This window comes from Rattus norvegicus, chromosome 8 (genome assembly GCF_036323735.1).
Source record: "Rattus norvegicus strain BN/NHsdMcwi chromosome 8, GRCr8, whole genome shotgun sequence".
Classification (NCBI taxonomy): domain Eukaryota; kingdom Metazoa; phylum Chordata; class Mammalia; order Rodentia; family Muridae; genus Rattus; species Rattus norvegicus.
In genome coordinates this window covers 30110659-30128788 of record NC_086026.1, presented here as the reverse complement: position 1 = coordinate 30128788, position 18130 = coordinate 30110659, and the positions used below count along the sequence as shown (strand labels likewise).

The 18130-nt window shown below is 42.1% G+C and overlaps 1 protein-coding gene and 1 long non-coding RNA gene across 7 annotated transcripts in view; one reads left to right on the top strand and one right to left on the bottom strand.

Moving 5' to 3' along the window:
• LOC134480002 (uncharacterized) overlaps nt 1-18034 on the top strand; it is a 30513-nt gene extending 12479 nt beyond the window's left edge. For both annotated transcript variants that reach the window (XR_010054094.1, XR_010054095.1), the window contains exon 4: nt 16273-18034. This is a non-coding gene — a long non-coding RNA (uncharacterized LOC134480002). The remainder of the gene's footprint in view (nt 1-16272) is intronic.
• The window catches only part of Bmper (BMP-binding endothelial regulator), a 245153-nt gene that overhangs the window by 124413 nt on the left and 102610 nt on the right, over nt 1-18130 (bottom strand). The gene's annotated exons all lie outside the window — the stretch shown is intronic.

The window sequence follows — 18130 nt, the reverse complement described above, 5'->3', positions numbered from 1 at the left end:
AAGTTTCTTAATGTTATAAAATTATTGGTTGTACTGCAATGAATTACTCTTAACTAAAATGTGTCTAGTGGGCGAACTGTCACACACACACACACACACACACACTTTTGATAAATTATACTTAGAAGTCATTGAAGGTTTCCTAGGTGCAGTATTCTGGCAGATACCACTGAAAAATAAGATTACATCTCGACTGTAAGTAAATTACTGAAAGGCAATTAAACTCTTATCAGAGAATCCGGGCCTAAGAAATCACTTGACTTGACTGCTGTCTGTCTATCTAGCTGCTCACCCCTGGACGTGTACCTGCCCCTCTTGCTCTGGATCAGGCTGTGCAGCTGAGGACATCCCCTCTTTCCATGCCGACTCGCCTCCAGCCTGAACAGGACGGCTTCCCCTGAGCTGTTTGAGTTCATTATCTTACCAGTGCACACGCTCGTTCCCTGCATCTCTGTCTGCCCACTTCTGAAGCCCCTTTAACTCTGTAGTCTCTTTAATTTGAATTTACTCTGTGACTCACACATAATTGCAGAGAGATGAATTTTCTGTGCACTGTGATATGAAAGCTAATATTAATAATTAAGATTGAAAAAAATCAAAAAGCACCCTTTCGTTCACTTTGGCCAGATTACCAAAGTATGTAACAACAAGAGTAACAATAACAGATATAGAGAGATAGATAAATATATAGTACATATATGATATTGCTATAATATTGCAAATTAATGCCATTAAAACCACTACCCACTACCCCTTGGGAATTTGATTCTATTCAACAAATTCTGGTAACATAGAAAGAGGTAATTGTACCCACGTATTTTTCTGGAGCAATGACTTTATAACACCTGGACTCCAACAGTCCAGAGAAACTAGATATTTCTTGCATTATTAATTCAGACTGGTGACACTCTGGCTATTGGTCTTCTCTACTAATTTTAATTTTGTGTTTTGAAGACAATCAGGCTGTAGTCAATTCTTGGCAGGTGTTCAGGGTGATCCTAATTGAGGCCAGATATAATGAAAAGGAAAGGAAGTGCACAGTCTGTTGAACCCAGATGGGCAGGTCCCAGCCTGATCCAAAGCGAGTTCTTTGACAACTTTGAAAAGTCTAGTGAGGGAAAACCTACTCTGAGTTTGGATGAGATAAAAACACTTCACTGAGCTTGATGTCTGAAGAAATCACCTGTGGAGCGCATCTGTCATCCTCAACATCCTAAGTCAATAGTGGGGTGGATGCTACAATACAAAGAATGCTGAGAACAGCATCTCCCACAGCATCTCCAAGGAACATCTCCCACAGCATCTCCTAGGAGCATCTCCTAGAGTGGTGTCACTAAGACTCATGCAATGCAAACCCTACAGATACAGGGTCCCTGTAATGAAATAGCATGAATCAAAAGCAAAATGGCATTGGCCCTTGCCACTTCCCCCTAGGCCTCAGACCGTCTTATCTCCCGAGGCATGTGGGAGACAGTGGCAGTATGCAGAAGTTATGGCTGTGCCAGGGAAATGGCCTGGAGAAAATGGTAGTAATGCCAACCAGTAAAAGAAACAGAATGTAGACACTGGAAGCTCCTAGTGCAGGAGCTTTACCATAGCTTGGATATCCTACGAAAACTGTCCATCATCGTACAATGAGATATCAGTAGTGTTCAGCGTGAGGCAGTACATAGCAGCTCATAGCCACAAGGCATTGGCCTCTGAAGAGCAGCGTGTTATAAAGGTTGAGTTCTTCCTAGGATAATATCAAGCCAATGTTAGGGTTTCAGTTTCAAATGTCTCCCATAAGCTATGTGATTATGACTTGGTAACCAACTTAGGGCATGATGGGAAGTGATACTTCTAAGTCCAGATGCCTCCTGCCACTCTTAGTCAGAATGCTGACATCCAAGTAGGCAGCTATCACAATGAGGCCACAGGTTGTAGACAGTTGCCTGTCTGGCCTTGGGGTCAGAGTGACCAGCTAGTCCACAATCAATAAGTTGCTTGCCCATCTCCAAAGATCTCTCCTAGAGAGATTAGAAGCCTGGGCATGGACAGGTTGAACTCTTAGCTTTATTAAGCAAGGTGGTGGAAAAGTTTACCTGAGAAATACAGTAACTACCTTACTTTAGAAAATGACACAGTGTCAATGACAATTCTGGATTTTTAAAAAGTCTATAACTTACAAAACAGATATTCTAGGGCTCATCCAGATTGCTGCAGTCTATGAAACACTGATTTTTGAGCTGGGTCCTCCTGTGATGGCCTAAGTTTCCCCGTGATGGCATACTTTACTACTGACACAGTAAGAGTGTCCCCACCATGGCATCTCTTGTATTACTGACAGAGTAATTTGCATAGTAGACATTCCTCCACTTAGGATTTCAGAGACACGGGCTGCCTGGAAACATGGGAAAGAGAAGGGTGTGAATACAAGGAACTCCAATCAGAATATCTGTAGATTGCGCCCTGCTCTGGAACACCAGAAACGGCTCTTAACCCAGAAACACAAATAAAAGCATCACTCACTGACGTCCTCACATAATGCTCATACTACCTTCTACCTGGTCAACATTTAGGAGTGAGGTGGCAACTTTTGCCTTGGAGTTTCACCCAGAGTTCATGAACAGCTTTCATCAAAGAGCTACCTATATAAAAATGCAATATACTATTTGAACATTAAGAATAACATTGAGACACCACGCCTGGTACTGAAAACCTAGCCAAGAGCCCAGAGCTGGAGACACGATAGACACCACAGGAGAGCCTCCAGCTACCGGCTCACTAAGCTGATGCAGGATAACTTGTCATATACTTCTCCTTATACCTGTAAGAGAGGCTCTCATTCAAGATCCAAGAGGCTTCTCTTGGACGCCCATGGACGCTATCTCAGAGAAAAACAGCTAGTGTCCATATCCCAAATATTGGTCAGTTATATTGGCCCTTCTTTAGTTCAAATATATCTCAACCAATCAGAACTAGCCGTGATCTGACCACCAACTGATGACTGTGTTGGTTGCTGGGTTTACTCAGGAAATCCATTTTAACATGAGACTTGTTTATTTTATATCTAAATGACACTGTTCTCCTCATACAGCTGTTAGGAAATTTATAAGCACAAATGTTCTTGAGAAATGAACTCTTGGCCTCCTCATTCCACTGGTTTTCATTGGGTTTCGTGTGTTAAAGCGTGTTTCACTGGCAGAGAGAACAAGGCTAAGAAAGGTACAGGGCGGCAGTGACTTTTTCTCCAAACAAGTTGGAGCATGTTCGTGTTTTCCTTGGCACCAAGAACACAGGGGGCAGTCTTTAGGGTGTACAGTAGTGTATACATCACCGGTGCATTTGCATAGGATTTCAAAGCACTTTCCTAATAGATGCAGTATGACAGCTGCCGTCACAATATATTTATGTAAGTTTTGCACAAGTTTTCTAAAATAAACTTACAAGTGTTTGTTTTCCCAAGGAGGGGTTTGTTTTGGGGGGTGGGAACAATCATTTCATCTCGCTATAGAAAAATAACACACGCTGACAGGCTCCCCCTACCCATGCAACAAATAGGCTGCTGTTCTCTAGAGCCGTGTGAGGCAGCATGGAGGGCATAGTAAGCCACTGTATTAGCTTTTCCTTTCAAATATATGTTATGGGCCAGCGCTGAGAGACGCAGCAGCCCCCGTCTGTCTGAGAAGGTGGGACGAAAAAGATGACGGAGACCCTTCTGGCTATTTGTCCTTCCCCAGCACGGCTGTCCATACTTCCACCTAAAGGACTTCCCAGGGGATGGCAGACAATGACAGTTCCTTACCAACGTATGCCAACGTGTTCCTCATTCTTTCAAAGATACCAGGAGCTCTTTCTATCTACAGTATGGACTCAGTTGGCGTGAGTAATCTGGGGCATACAGCGTTGACAGGTGAAGGGCGTAAAAGGCGAAGGGCTCTCTGATATAAAATGCCTATATAAAGAAATTGAAAGGGCTGGGCTTTCAACAGTGAAATGTGTGCTTTTATTACAGGACTCGTTCTATCCTTTATGCAGATAGATTGCCAATTCAGAGAATTATAGGACGAACCAGACCATATCCGGGCAACTTCTGACCCACTTTAATTTTTTTAAGTCTGTCCATAGATTTACAGCATCCAATTTGAGGTCCATTGGCCCTATTCAATCATAGATAACTATGAATCCAGCCCACATAACAATCATAAACTGAAATAGAATATTATGAGGGTTTGCATATTTTTAAGCTCAACGATACAATTCTTGATCATGAACTTTGTAGATAACAGTGTCAAAATGGTTGACTATGTCTAATACACTTACAGGGTCTTTCTTCTTTGAGGGATACATTGTGAGGATTTTGCCTCTAAAGTCCTTGGAAAGGGGTTTATGCTTGTAATTCCAGGATTCAGGGAGCTCAGATAGAACCACTGTGAGTCTCAGAACAGCCTGGTGTCGAGGGACACACACTGCTTCAAAAGCAAACAAATGAATAAATAGTTTTTATATAGAGCAACCAACTAATTAAGAAATCCCTGCCATTCTTTGTTTTTTTTTCTTTTCAGCTACAAATAGAATATTATATCATATTACATTATGTGGTATGTTCAATGAAAAATTATTATACACACTCCAAAAATGACTCAGTGATGTTCATTTCTACTGTTTGTCTGCTTATCTGAAGGGCAATGTCAATTCAAAGTTAGATGAGGAGTCTGATTATTTTTTATTTATTTAGGATTATTTTGATTATTTTCAGAATTTCTTGTGTAATTACTACAAAGAAAAAAAAAAAAACGTTCTTACGCTTCAATACCGTCTTTAGCAACTGTGCAAACCAGGTTGCCCAACCCTAGGCCTGACATTTTTCAAACATTTATAAATACTGTAGTATGAAAACTCTACCTCCCACACCCTCTGGAAACAGCGCTGTGCACAAATTCCCCAGGGCGGATTATGTGGGCTATGCGGTTTCCACGCCTTTAAAGGGGCGTTTGTCAGGATATGCAGCAAGATTTCACCTTCTGCTTTTCAGTCTAGCAACGTTGTCTGGAATCCCTGCCTCTGGGAGGGCCTGTAAAAGTGACGAGTTGTAAATAGGAAGCTCTCTTGTAGAGTTCTCAGTGGGTGGGAAGGCAGAAGCTATGGTTGAGGGATGGCTTCTTATCCTGAGCCCTTCCAAGTGTGTGGGCTGCCTCATGGCCACAGTGAGCTCTGACTGGGCTGAGCAGGTCAAAGGAGTTGAAGGAACAGTGCTACCAGGTGAGAGGTGTGGGGTCCCACAAGGACACCACCATGGGGACAGACCTCGCCTCCTGTGCTGTGTGGTGTTTAAAGACGCAGGGAAAACACCAACAGGGATTTCACACCCATGTCTCTGTCTAGCCACTTGCCCATTGACGCTCAAGTTCAAATTACTTTCTTCTTAAAGTGAGAGGTTTGAAGCAGCTTCTCCATCAGGCATTAAATATGTTACTTACGACCTTCTAATCTGGCTCTTAAAACACAAATAATTTCGTCAAGGTGAGGCCTCTCACTCACCACCATATCCCAGGATGTAGCACAGTGTATGGTTTTCTGTGTTCCTTAGTTGGATCCCAGCAGGCACTTTTCACACGTGATTGACATTTTACTGCCCATTTGATACTTCACTGCAGGAATAAAATCCTTAGTGGTGAACTCCAAGCCACTAAGAAAGGCCTCATCTTTCTGATGAACTCCAATAAACTGTGAAAGGCCTCCCCAGTAATTGAGGTAAGACCCAGCCTAATAATTGAGGTTAATTGCTACCTCCTGAGCCTGGCTATCACCGCATGGACCTAGTCAGACACAAAGACATGAGCTTTGCAGCCCTCTTCCACATCCAGAGTGGGGCCCAAGGTGCATGCCTCCTGACAAGAACACGATGTCCAAATCTCCTGACCCTTTCTAACAGACATGGGAACCAAAGGAAAGTGGAAAGGTTGAGTAAATCAGAGAGAGAGAGAGACAGAGACAGAGACAGAGACAGAGACAGAGAGAGGCAGAGAGACAGAGATAGAGAGACAGAGACAGAGATTTATAGTTAAATTAGATCTAGATTCTTAAATTATGTCATCATATGTGACAAACAGTGGTTTTCAAACTGTTTGATCTCCAGCTATTTTTACACACTGCAAATTGCTGAATGTATAAAAAAAATTCTGACATTGGTTATGCCCTTTTATTGCAGTACTGTATTAGAAGGTGAATCTCCAATATCATAAGAACATTCCTTTCAAAGTAACGAAAACTTACCACATGTTAGCGCAAATAATCCATTTAACGAAAAACATCCCTGCTTTCTATAAAACCTTAATGATAAGGCTGGCATCTTTCACAGTCTCTTACTGACTTCTGTCCTACAATCATCACACTCTGTGGTTTACTGCATGGCCTATAAAGAAAGTATAATCTGACATAGCCATGGAGTATGAAAATAGAAGAGAATTTTAGTAACCATTCTGTATAATTGTGAGTACTCTTCTCAAATACAATGCCAAACTTTATCACTCTTACGAGTCAGTTAAAACATAAAATGAAAGGCCATACCAATAAACTATTCTCTATTACATCAAAATGTATTATTGCCTGTCTTATACTTTAAATGGGCATTCTATCTTTTCTGGGTCATTTGGAAAGCACTGATATAAAGAAATACACCAAACTTTGATATATCCACTGTTAAATGTCAAAATAAATTACATTTAGTTCAGAAAATGTATTGCTTATAGTCAAAAAGCCTTTTCGCACTAAAAGGTTGTTGAATAGTAGCATACAAAATTTTTCCGGAATTCTAATTTTCAGGTAAAAGTTCAAGTTTTATCTCTAACAACCAAATATTGCCACTTGTTGACTCTAAAATAATATGCAACAACATTTTTCAGTTTTGACAAAATATCTCTCTGACAAATACCCACGTCTATAGAATCCTAAGTTTTCTGTCTATTCATTCTTTCAAGTAAAAAAAGAAAAATGGAATTCGATGAAAATAGTAATTGGATACTTTTATAACTCATATTAAAACCAGGAACTTTTTTTCTGTAGAAATCTACTGTATATCAACACAGTAGATCTTCCTGGCAAACATTCTCTGTCAAAGGAATAAATGGTAAAGGGTAATAGTAATAAACTCTAATAGCTTTCGGTTTCACCAAGGAAGCTATTTTTCTTTCTTACTCTTTTACTACTGTGAAGACACAGCAGGTGACTAATCCGTGGTGACTAATGATGCATGTGATTACCATTGTCTGATCCATGTTAACATTCTAACACTCTCTTCACCATCCAAGCAAACTGAGCACAGTGAAAAAGACCAATACAAGAATGTGTTAGCATTCATTGTAAAAAGAAAACATTAGCCCCATAAAGTGTCCCGGAATGGTCTAGGGACACCTAGGGGCCCAGAGACCACATTTTCACAATCACTGGCTTAAGTGCTTTGACTTCTACGTTCTTGAGGTCTACTGCCATAAACTGGGCCTCACAACCACTCCAAACAGACCAAACTAGAGCAGCACATTTGGGTCACGGAAGTGAACTCGAAAGTCCCTGGGAAACAGTGTACTTCACCACTTACATCAGGAAGTTCACTTAGCCGACCATAATGCCACTTGAGCTACAAGGCAAGAGGAGTTAGTGAGGGCAGTCAACAGCCACCCACAGCGTCAACCAGATATGGGCAGTCAGAGCCAGTAAAACTATCAGGAATCCGCATTCGTCGTTTACACTCATATTTTAGGGTATTTATTGAGAGAGAGAGAGAGAGAGAGGACACGCATTGGATGGGGTAAAGAACGAAGTGAGTTTGAGAGTGAGAAAGAGCAGATGGCGCAGAGGCCTCTAGAGTTTGTGCTTTTGACTAAGAGCACATCTGTCGTCAACTCTAGCTGAGAAAGGCCAACCACGTACTTTTATAAATAAACACAGTGGTCATTTTCATTTTGCTCCCTTCGCATTCTTGCAGTCAGTCAGATGGCCCCAGAGACCCTGATAACTCTTCTCCGGAATTCTTCAGCCAGGATGCCTTCTTTAGACGTTAGCTGTAAATGAAGAAGGCTGTGCTAAACTCAACAGCAGTGCCACGTCAGCTGTTTGCTTCCGTTTGGACCGAAGAAGAAAATGAGAAATTAAGTCCCCATAACCCTCTAATGACTCCTTTATATTAATTTGACCCACAAGGAAGAAATAGCCCACTGGAGAACCTATGGCTTCCAACCACATATATTGTCCAATAAAAATCATAGTTTTGCCTCAGTACCCTGAGCCTCAGTCTTGTCCCAACTCCCATTTAGTAAGGAAAAGACTTAGGGGTCCCTAGTTTCATCCCTTTAGCCTTCCTCCAAACTCCCCAGGGGACCATTTGCCTGCGCTGGATGGAGGAGTGAGGCGGTCTTACTCCTGTGTGCTTGCCCCTGTGCTTAGGTGAATTTCAGCCTTTTAAATCTAAACCAGTTACTTCCACACCCACAGCTGTGACTCCAAACAAATATAAAAACATACTTAAAAATCTGAGGAAGCAATTCAGACCACTATTATAAAAATTATAAACCACCCAATTAAAAGGTCAAGTTAAGATTTACAATTTCCTTGGCAAAATGTCTTGAGGCAGCCCTGTTTGTTATGATGGAGGAGGAAACTATTCCAAAGCTTACTATAAACAACACTTACATAATTGTACACATATAATTTATATGGAGCCCGTACATTTATTTTCTGTTTACTTAGATGGAACTTCTCAATTGTTGCTGACCAGTTGCTATATTTTTGCATTCTTCATTGTGCTGGATTTTTCTATACCTAGGAAATAATCAAGTGCAAACCAGAGGTCAGAGCCTCCTGCTGGGAGACATTGTCTTCCCTTGGCAGTTTACATTAGCAATATACAAGTCACTTCCTAAGAATGCTTACAGCATAAATACCAGCGACCCCTGCCACTTCTGTATAAGAGTGTGAGTGAACAGTAAAAGCTTTGACAAACTCGGAAATACTCAGGATTGGTATTAGTAGAGCTCATGTCAGAATGTGAGATATCAAGATAGGAGTGCCAGTAAGGGAAGCTAAAAGACCTGCATCTACGGCTACTAAAGTTGTCAGGCGACAACTAAAACAGATGGGTCAGAAAAGAGCAACATGCAAGGGCTACCACGTCATGGGGAGGGATGCAGAAGAGGGGATGGACCACTTAGGGAGGAGGGCACAGGATGAGGATATTCGTCTGCTTTTGTTCTTTGTCTCTAAGCTCTGCTATTCCAAAACTCAGATCCACATACTCATTTAATTTAACATAAAATCCATTGAAAACAAGGAAGAAAAAACACTGTACGGACTTGTACTTTATTTCAACCCTTGTTTCCATTCTGTTTCTATAAAACTGAACGTCTAGGAAAAAAACTAAAGCTATGGAAACCGGACCTCTTTTTATGTTTTGTTTGTTTTGTTTTGGTTTTTGGTTTACTTTAACAAAAGACAAAAGTATATTAATTTAATCCTAAGTTCTTGAATATCTGCTTCAATGACTGAGCAAAATACTTCCCAGAAGCTTCTCTTTCTGTAACATGAGCAAAAGCACCACTGAACAAACTAATTCCAACATGGCGACATACCAATGTACTGTGTGTGTGGAGGAGCAAATTGTGTTTAAACTTATTTACGAGCAGCAACTGGGTATCACGTGCAAAGGATTTTCCACCACTGTGATAGGCATTCCATTTCTACAAAGGTATCACAGCATGTGGTATAATTCATTATTCTCCGGAAGCTTCTAGAACTTCCTTTTAACAGATATTTATGTTAAGTGTCTCTAACAGGAATTGAAGGAGGAATTGAAGGTCCTTCAAAGTCTAATGATGATTCTGGAGCTTGGAAGATGACCTTGGATGTCGGGAGGAACCAACTCAAGGCAGCAAAGACAGAAACATGGAGAGACAGAGAGAAGGGGAAGAACTGGGGAAGGACAGCTAAGAAGAGATACCTCTGAAATGCATCCCTCGGCTACTGCAACAAGCTACCTCTCCTCCAGAAAGAAAAGCAGTCACACATCCCAGCCATACCAGCCTTACTCCCCAATGCACTGAATGTGTTGGTCCACATCGTGTCATGATAATGAAAAACTGACACAGCTTACTGACATATAGAGATTCATATTCAAAGGGGAGTGTCTCCATCAAGCTGAGCTTCTGTCAAGTGTGGCAGAAGCACATCATTGGAGAGTCCGCTACTAAATTAGGTCAGAGAGACAAGGAGCATGCAGGGCGCTCGCAATCCCCTTTGAGATATGTCCCAGTGGCTTATGTCCATAAGCCCCCCACCTCTTAAATGCCTACACACTTCTCAGTAGCTGATGGTCAGTGGATGGTTACAGTAAGAACATGTATTAAGTGAAGATTGTGGCTTCCCAAAGATGTGAAGAAAAGTCTTACGTGACATACCGTAAAACAGGTGTGGGCATTGAGACAAACATGTTAAGCCATAATTTCCTCTGTGTCCACTGGGAAAATCTAAAGGTATACAATATGAGGGCAATAAGCTTGGTATTTCCCAGGTGAAGCCATTTGCATAAGAAGGTATCTCTTGTGTAAAGTGAAGCTAGGCTGTTAGTGTATAACTTTCCCCCTGTGGTGCTTTCAAGACAGTTTGAATTTTACTTTACTGCTATTATTAATAAGTGTTCCAAATTGGCCCAGATCCCTCATATTCCACCTCCTATTTCAGGACAAAAGATTCATTACTGTTCACTTTGGACCCCTAAGGAAAATCCCAGGATCTGTCATATTGCTATCAAAGAGAGCATGAGGCAACTACTGTTTCTCAGATAGCTGCTTTGGCATTGCAGGAGAGAGGAGGGCCACTTGACCATGTTTGCCAAGGTGCTTTCCACCCCTTCTCTTACAAGTAGTTAGCTAGCTAGCTAGCTAGTTTGTTCATTGTTTGGCAAATATCAAATAGACTGGTTTTCTCGGTCATAGTGAGATTGTGTAATGCTAAGTCTAAGTTATTCTTTCAGAATATTCTAGGCTGTGCAGTGGGAATTCAGAAAGTTGCCCTTCCCAAGGTTTCCTTACATGTTCTATCAAGCCGAGAGAAGGATTTCATTAGATGCTGAGTTGGGGTTTCCTGGCGGAGAGAACTTACATGCTAAGCTCAGGTTCTTCTCAAGGGTTCTAAAATCTCCCATACTTTGAAATCTCTATGGCCATATAGAAATTAACAGTTCATCTACTTTGACACCATGGAAATGGTATCCATGCGTTTCTCCTCGCTCTGAATTTCCCCAAATCAAAAATAGGACTAGGGGAGAAAAATGCAATGTAGATTCAAGAGGACCCCCTCAAAGAAGGTCTGAGAAAAGGAGAAAGTCATAGAGTGTTTTTCAGTTTGAATATTTTTAAATCTTTTAAAAACTAAAGTTGATTCTGTAGTCCGGAATGAATTTTTGAAAGATTCCTTAAAGTGACAGGACTGGGGGTGGGGGAGTTCTACATAGGTTGAACATTTTTTTTTGATCAAGCCAAGATGCTTCTAGAAGTCATGATGAATAATCCTCATGGAGTACAACTGCAAGAGTTTGACAAAGCTCAAGTTCACTACTGTAGTTAGTAAACACTGCAGTGAGACGTTATAAAAAGCAAGCACCGCAATGAAGTATCATTCAACTTTAAAAAAAACTGACATCATCAAATTTTCAGGCAAATGGATGGAACTAGAAAAAAAAATCATCCTGAGTGAGGTAACCCAGACCCAGGAAGACAAACATGTGCTCACTTACAAGAGGATAATAGCTGTTAAGAATAACCTTGCTACAATCCACAGACCCCGAGAGGTGAAGTAACAAGGAGGACCCTAGGGAGGACACATGGATCTCCCTGGGAAAGGAGATAGAATAGATTTTTCAGGTGGACTTGGGGTGGGTGGGAATGGGAACAGGAGGAATCAGGTTGGGGAGGGGAGGATGGACGGAGAGAGCACGAGGATAGAACACTGGGATTGAGAGGGCATTGGGAATGTGATATGAAAATTAGGGCACTGGGCACTTCCTGGAGCCCTTGAAGGTGACCCTAGTGAAGACTCCTAGTGGTGGAGAATTTGGAGTCCGAACCAGCCATTCTATGTAATCAGTCAAGGCTTTCTGTCATGGGACTGGGACCCTAATTCAGTCACAAAATCCTCAATCTACAACCTGTTCTGCCTACAAGGTATCCTGGGGCAATTGTGACTCAGAGCTTGTGGGAGTTGTTAACCAATGAATAACTTGAGACCCATGCCAAAAAAGGGAGGCCACGACCAACATTGCCTGGATAGCCAGGAACCAGAGGCTGGAGAACCGAGAGAACTAGGAAAGAACCAACCTCGACTGGCCAAAATAAATGAGAAAAACAACTAATTTTTTAAGTTGATTAAATGAGTCCCATTAAACAACTAATTTTTTAAGTTAATTAAATGAGTCTGCTATACTCATAGATTGGTGCCTAGCCCAACTGTCATTAGAGAGGCTTTTTCCAGCAGCTGATGGGAACCGATGCAGAGACCAACAATCAAACATTAGGTGAGGCTCAAGGAACCCCAGTGAAGAGGAAGAATTGTAGGTTCCATATATAGAAAGATATCAGGTGAACATGGCGCACAGAATTAACTATGCTGGGCTCATAGGGCCTCACAGGGATTGTAGAGACAATCACGGGGCCTGTAGGGGTCCAAACTAGGTCTTCTGCGTGTATGTTATGGTTGTTTAGCTTGGTGTTTTTGCAGGACTCCTAATAGGGAGGACGGAGTGTCTCTAACTCTTTTGCCTGCTCTTTGGACCTTTTTCCTCCTACTAACTTGTCTTCTCAGTCCTTGATATGAAGGCTATTGCCTACTCTCATTGCATATTGTTATATCATGTTTGGTTGATATCACTAGGAAGCCTGCTCTTTTCTTAAGGGAAACAAAGGAGCAGTGGAAATGGGGGAGCAGGGAGGGGGGAGAGAAGGGAGGGGAGAAAGGGTGGGGGAGGTGAAGCTGTGATTGTGATCTATTGTATATATTTTTACAAAAATAAAATATTTTCCTAAAAAACAAGCCCCTTAATGTCAGGATTCACCCCTCTGTCCACCCCTGCATCTCAAGCCACTGCAGGGTCTGGTTTTTTGCTACCAATCAGTGCTTGTGGATGTAAAGGAAGGCACACTTGCACGGACCAGATTTGAAGTGTTGAGTATCGTTTTTACAACTCTGCATTGTTAGGATAATAGTGTCAGGGAGAGTGAAGTATTACCAAGAGGCCAGATAAGCATATTTTATGTTTCCACCACATGTAGACAGGCCGATGGGACAGGTGCTGGCCTAGCACCTTTGGCAAAATGAACAGGCGTCATAGCTCTCCTACAGTTTTCTAAAGACTCACTTGAGAGACAGACTTTGCTCCCAGGCCTAGACTGTTCATTCAATTGCTTTGTGAGCGTAAATGTGACTGCTTCATTTGACAGTATAACATTAACCTCCAGTGGCTGCTGTTAAGAGTAGTAAACTCATTCATGTCATATTGTCATAAGTAGACCTTCACATATATCAAGCTGAACGAACACAACTTCTCCTCAAGGTCATGCCAGTGAAAAGATTAGTAATTTTAATCAGAGGTTAACTCACTGTCAGATTAAAATCTTTTAATGAAGGACCTGTACCCCCAACCAAGTCATAGGCAAAAGCAACCTTCATTGCACTTGACCATTCAGTGTTGCGGAAGAGTCCACAGATAATAAATACCAACAGGCGGAACTCAGTGAAAGATCCGGCAGCCTAAAGTATTTCTTTTTTGAAAGTTTAAAATTATTAAAAATCTTCTTTCCATATTTCAGTAGCTTTAGCCAAAGAGTCACTTCCTAGATAAAACTCTGACCCTATCACATGATGCTTGAGACCCTACTCCATCAAGATGGTGAGCCTATGACATCAAGGCTGAGACCCTGTTATATAAAGGTTATCTGTCTATTCTATAAAGGTTGTAAGATACCTTCCTCCACGTCAGATATAAGTATAGCTCAGTTACACTATTTATCATAAGCTTCTGTCTTTACACACACACACACTCACATATTAAAATACAATGTTTAAAATGAATACACTCTTCAGAAAAAAAGAACTAATTTGGAGAAATGTGTCTATATAAAAGATATCATACATGGAGGACCTGTGTTGCTGGCAGAGCGCACTAGAATTGTCTTCCCATCTGTCTGAGAAGCACAATTACTTCCTAAAGGGAATAATCTTGAAAACTTCACCCATCCCTCACGTCCATCCCAGTCTGCCACTCTTCCCCCATGTTTTCTCCGAGTATGGTCTATAGTCCTTAAGCATCGAGTTCACACTGAGAGCACAGGTAAAAACACAAAACAGATTCTGATGCACAAACTTCAGGACTGAAATCTGCTGGGTTGGGATAAGAATTTCAATAATTATCCCATATAATTAGAATACTTAGTATTAGAGGACCGCTGGCCCATGCACACTTCCAAAAGTGATGACTACCAACATCCATAAACATACCAAACACAACCCAAATCTATAACTTCAGGCCTGGGCCTGCTTCCACTCCCTAATGCTATCCACCAACTCCTGTGTCTGATGTGCATGTATCAGGCTAGACAAATAATCGGTTGCCATTGTTCTGCTCAAAAATCCATGAGAAAAATTTAGACTGCATTTCCCCCTACCCCATGGCTTAAATCTCTCACTGACTCCTGTGTTCCTTTGCAATAAAATTAATCAGTAAGAAAAAGGACGCTTGCTTCTCCCAAACTGTAAATTCCACCGACTTATGGTAAAGTAATGCTGACCTCTCTGGTCCTGGGCCACTATACATGTTCCCCCCATTGCCTGTCCAGTTTCTCCTCACCTCTGACAAGCCCACATTTATTTCCCAGGTTCAAGGCTACCTGTCATTTAACCCTAGTTTATGGTATATTTGCCTGTACCTGCAATTGATGCCCATGCTTGTCTTGTGTCGTTTCAAGGCCACCTCCCACCAGTTTCTGAAACACCAGCTAACCATGCAGATATTCTAACATACTTTGTCCCATTTAAGTCTATTTTATTTAAAAGTATTTTTAACTAACCAAATATTCAAATTATTGTTTAATTTCATCTTTTACTGTGATTCGGTAAGGCAGGAACTATGTTTGTCCCACCCATGATGCACCTGTGTGCTGACCCAAAGGCATAAATAGCAGACGGCCACATACACGTATAAACTGAGGAGAGGAGTGAAGAAATGGTCCTTGCTGCATGATGTCTCTCAAATGAAGAGAGGTATTTCTTTACCTGTGATATTGCTCCAAGAGAACCAAGCCTCACATGGTCAGGTAGCCCCATGAGGACTGGCACATTCTCCCTCTATGTAGCTTTATTGAACTTGAGAGTACAAATGTCAGAGATCAAAGAAAAAGAATGTTCTTAGTGTGCCTGGGCATGAAGTATGGATAAGAAGTGTTAAGACAAGCAGAGGCCTGCTCCTCTAAGCATAATGGCTCCTGTCTGCTGATAGAAAGGGTCTCCCTGGTCCCCACTGTGACTTACGAAGAGATCGAGGCCCCAGTTGTCACTGTACTCAAACTGTTCACAAGTGGAAGGGGAAGGGGTTGTCTTGTTCCTAGATAAGTACTGCAATTCATATTCCAAGTCAGCTGCTTCCGAAAAGTCAGTCCCTCTGTCTTTTGTAGGGAGTAAAGAAGTAACCAAAGCCAAGGAGTAGAACACACACCAAAAATCCAAGACTAAGCTGTCCAGACTAGCCAGGGCTACCAAGGAGGAAGAGTGGGGAGGAGGTAGAATAAGGAGAAAAGAAAGAAGTCAACCAAACCATGTATCTTCAATCCTCTTGCTCACTGGTACTCTGGAAACCTGTAGTATTTGCTTCCCATCCTGACGACTGATAAAGACTCTACCCGAAGACTGGGTGCTGATGACTTAGTGGCCACAACACAATGGAAAAGTCCATATTTTATGCCCCACACCATTTTCTGATGGGAACAAAGGAGTGCATGACACTGCTAAGGTGAGAAAAAGGCACAGGGGGCACAAGACACATGGAGAGGTTGAGTCTGAATGTCTGTCTGTCTCTCCCTGTGTCTGTCTGTCTCCCTCTGTATCTGTCTGTCTTTCCTCTTGCACCTACCTCCTTTTTCCTTCTTTCTGTTGTGCTTTTTTCTTTTTTCAGCTTTATTTTGCTACTTCACCTTGCAGGAATCTGTCTTGCGTGCTTTTTGTCTTGCTGGACATTTTCCTTTCATCTTCCAGGTTTACAGGGGAAAGGTGAGACATCTTTCAAGGAGAAATCAATCCCCCTGTACCCTGGCTATTCTCCAGCGTGAAGCGGCCAGGAAGTATCTGTGATAAAGTCAAGGCGGACCCGCATCAAAAGGATCAGACGCAGGAAGGCTTGAACAAGTGCAAGCCACATTTGGACCCAGTTATGAAAACGCGCCCAGGCTGACTCGTCTCGCTGTTTACTTTCATCTCCGGACTTTGTGAGGTGTGCAAAACCTCGGGAAGGTACCAGTGTGATTCATACCCAGGTTCTCTCAATGAGACCTTCAAGGTTGTAAAACTACATCCACCTTTAATGCTAGACGTCGGCTTGCTCATTCTAACTGTAAAAGACTAAAGACTTCTCAATGTGTGCTAAGGCAAGATTTCCGGCCATAGATTATAGCAGTGGGGAGAGAGAGCAGGACAGGGAGCAGGTTTCCATTTGGTTGCTAAGGGAGGAAATATTCTCCTGCAAACTGGATCTCTTCACTATATCCACCTAACTTCCTGCATCCCATAACTGAAGCTCAGAGAATATGAAGCTCCCCCTCTGGTTTCTTGTAGCAAAGAAAGCTGGATGCAGGCAGACTGGATGTGCTTGCTGGCGACTTCAAACTCGATCAGTTAGCTCAGGCTGGTTTGGGATGGCAACACTGACAGGACTCCGAGTGGGATTTTAAACAGGCTTCGGCACATGAGCTCTTGCCCAATCTTCATCCAAAACTCAGTTACTCATCTTGGTTGAAGGGTGCCAAGGGCCCCAAAGAGGAGCCTACACACTGCAGAGGAAGCAGTACACATCCTGAGAAGTGCAACCTTAGGTCTCATTCAGTCAGCCACGCAGGCAAAGCAGCAGTAGTTCAGCCCTCATCTCTGTGGTCCCCACAGCACAGTAATGGACACAGCATCACGTGACACCAGGATGAAATGAGCCTGCTGGGTCTCACACTTCTACCGAAAGTCTTTTGGTGAGACTCAGGAATTTGTGGTTGGCAAGCATCTCAACTAGTTAAACTTGCAGGCCCTGGGCTTAAGATAATGGCTTAAGCTACCCTACCCATGATGCCTTACATTACAAGGAGGCATATGCCTGAAACTTTCTCCTTCTAAGTCTCCCCTCAAACTCACTGGCCTGGCATTTATTCAATCTCCATTGATGAACACTGGCAGGGGCTTTGGCTCTCAGTGCTCAACATATACAGCAAATAGAAAATCCTTCTGGAGTGACTTCACCAGAGTTCTTTTCCTAGTCACTGTAACTTCATTGTAACTAAGTGCCTGACAGCAACTTGAGGGAGATTTTTCTTTTAAGGTTTCAGAAGCATACCACCCACCACATCAGGAAAAGGCAAGCACAGTGGCTCATCCTGAGAGGGTTGACAAATGAATGGCTTATCTTGCTTGCTTATATGGTGCTGGACAGGAGGCAGAGGGCACAGCATAAAACCAGAAGACAAGAAAAATTCCAAAACCCTGCCTGTTCCTCCAGATAGATCCTGCACCCCAATGTTTCACAACTTCCCAAAACAATGCCACCAACTGAGAGCAAGTGGTCACAAAAAATGGAAGACCTTCAGAAGCAAAACTTACTAGCCTGGAGTTATATTGGAAATGCTACAACTATTCTGGTATCCTTATGAAGTAGATAATCATTCAGTTAATTTTAGTAATGTCTTCCAAATTCCTCTGGGTTTAAAGTAAAGTCAATTCTGTTTCTTAGAATAAAACACCATTGAATAAACACCAACAATTTATCTGAAATTTCTGAATTTGGTATTAGTGTGTGTGTGAGAGGGGGGTGGGGGTAAATATCCCCATTGCTCCCTTTGCCAGGAAACTATTTTTC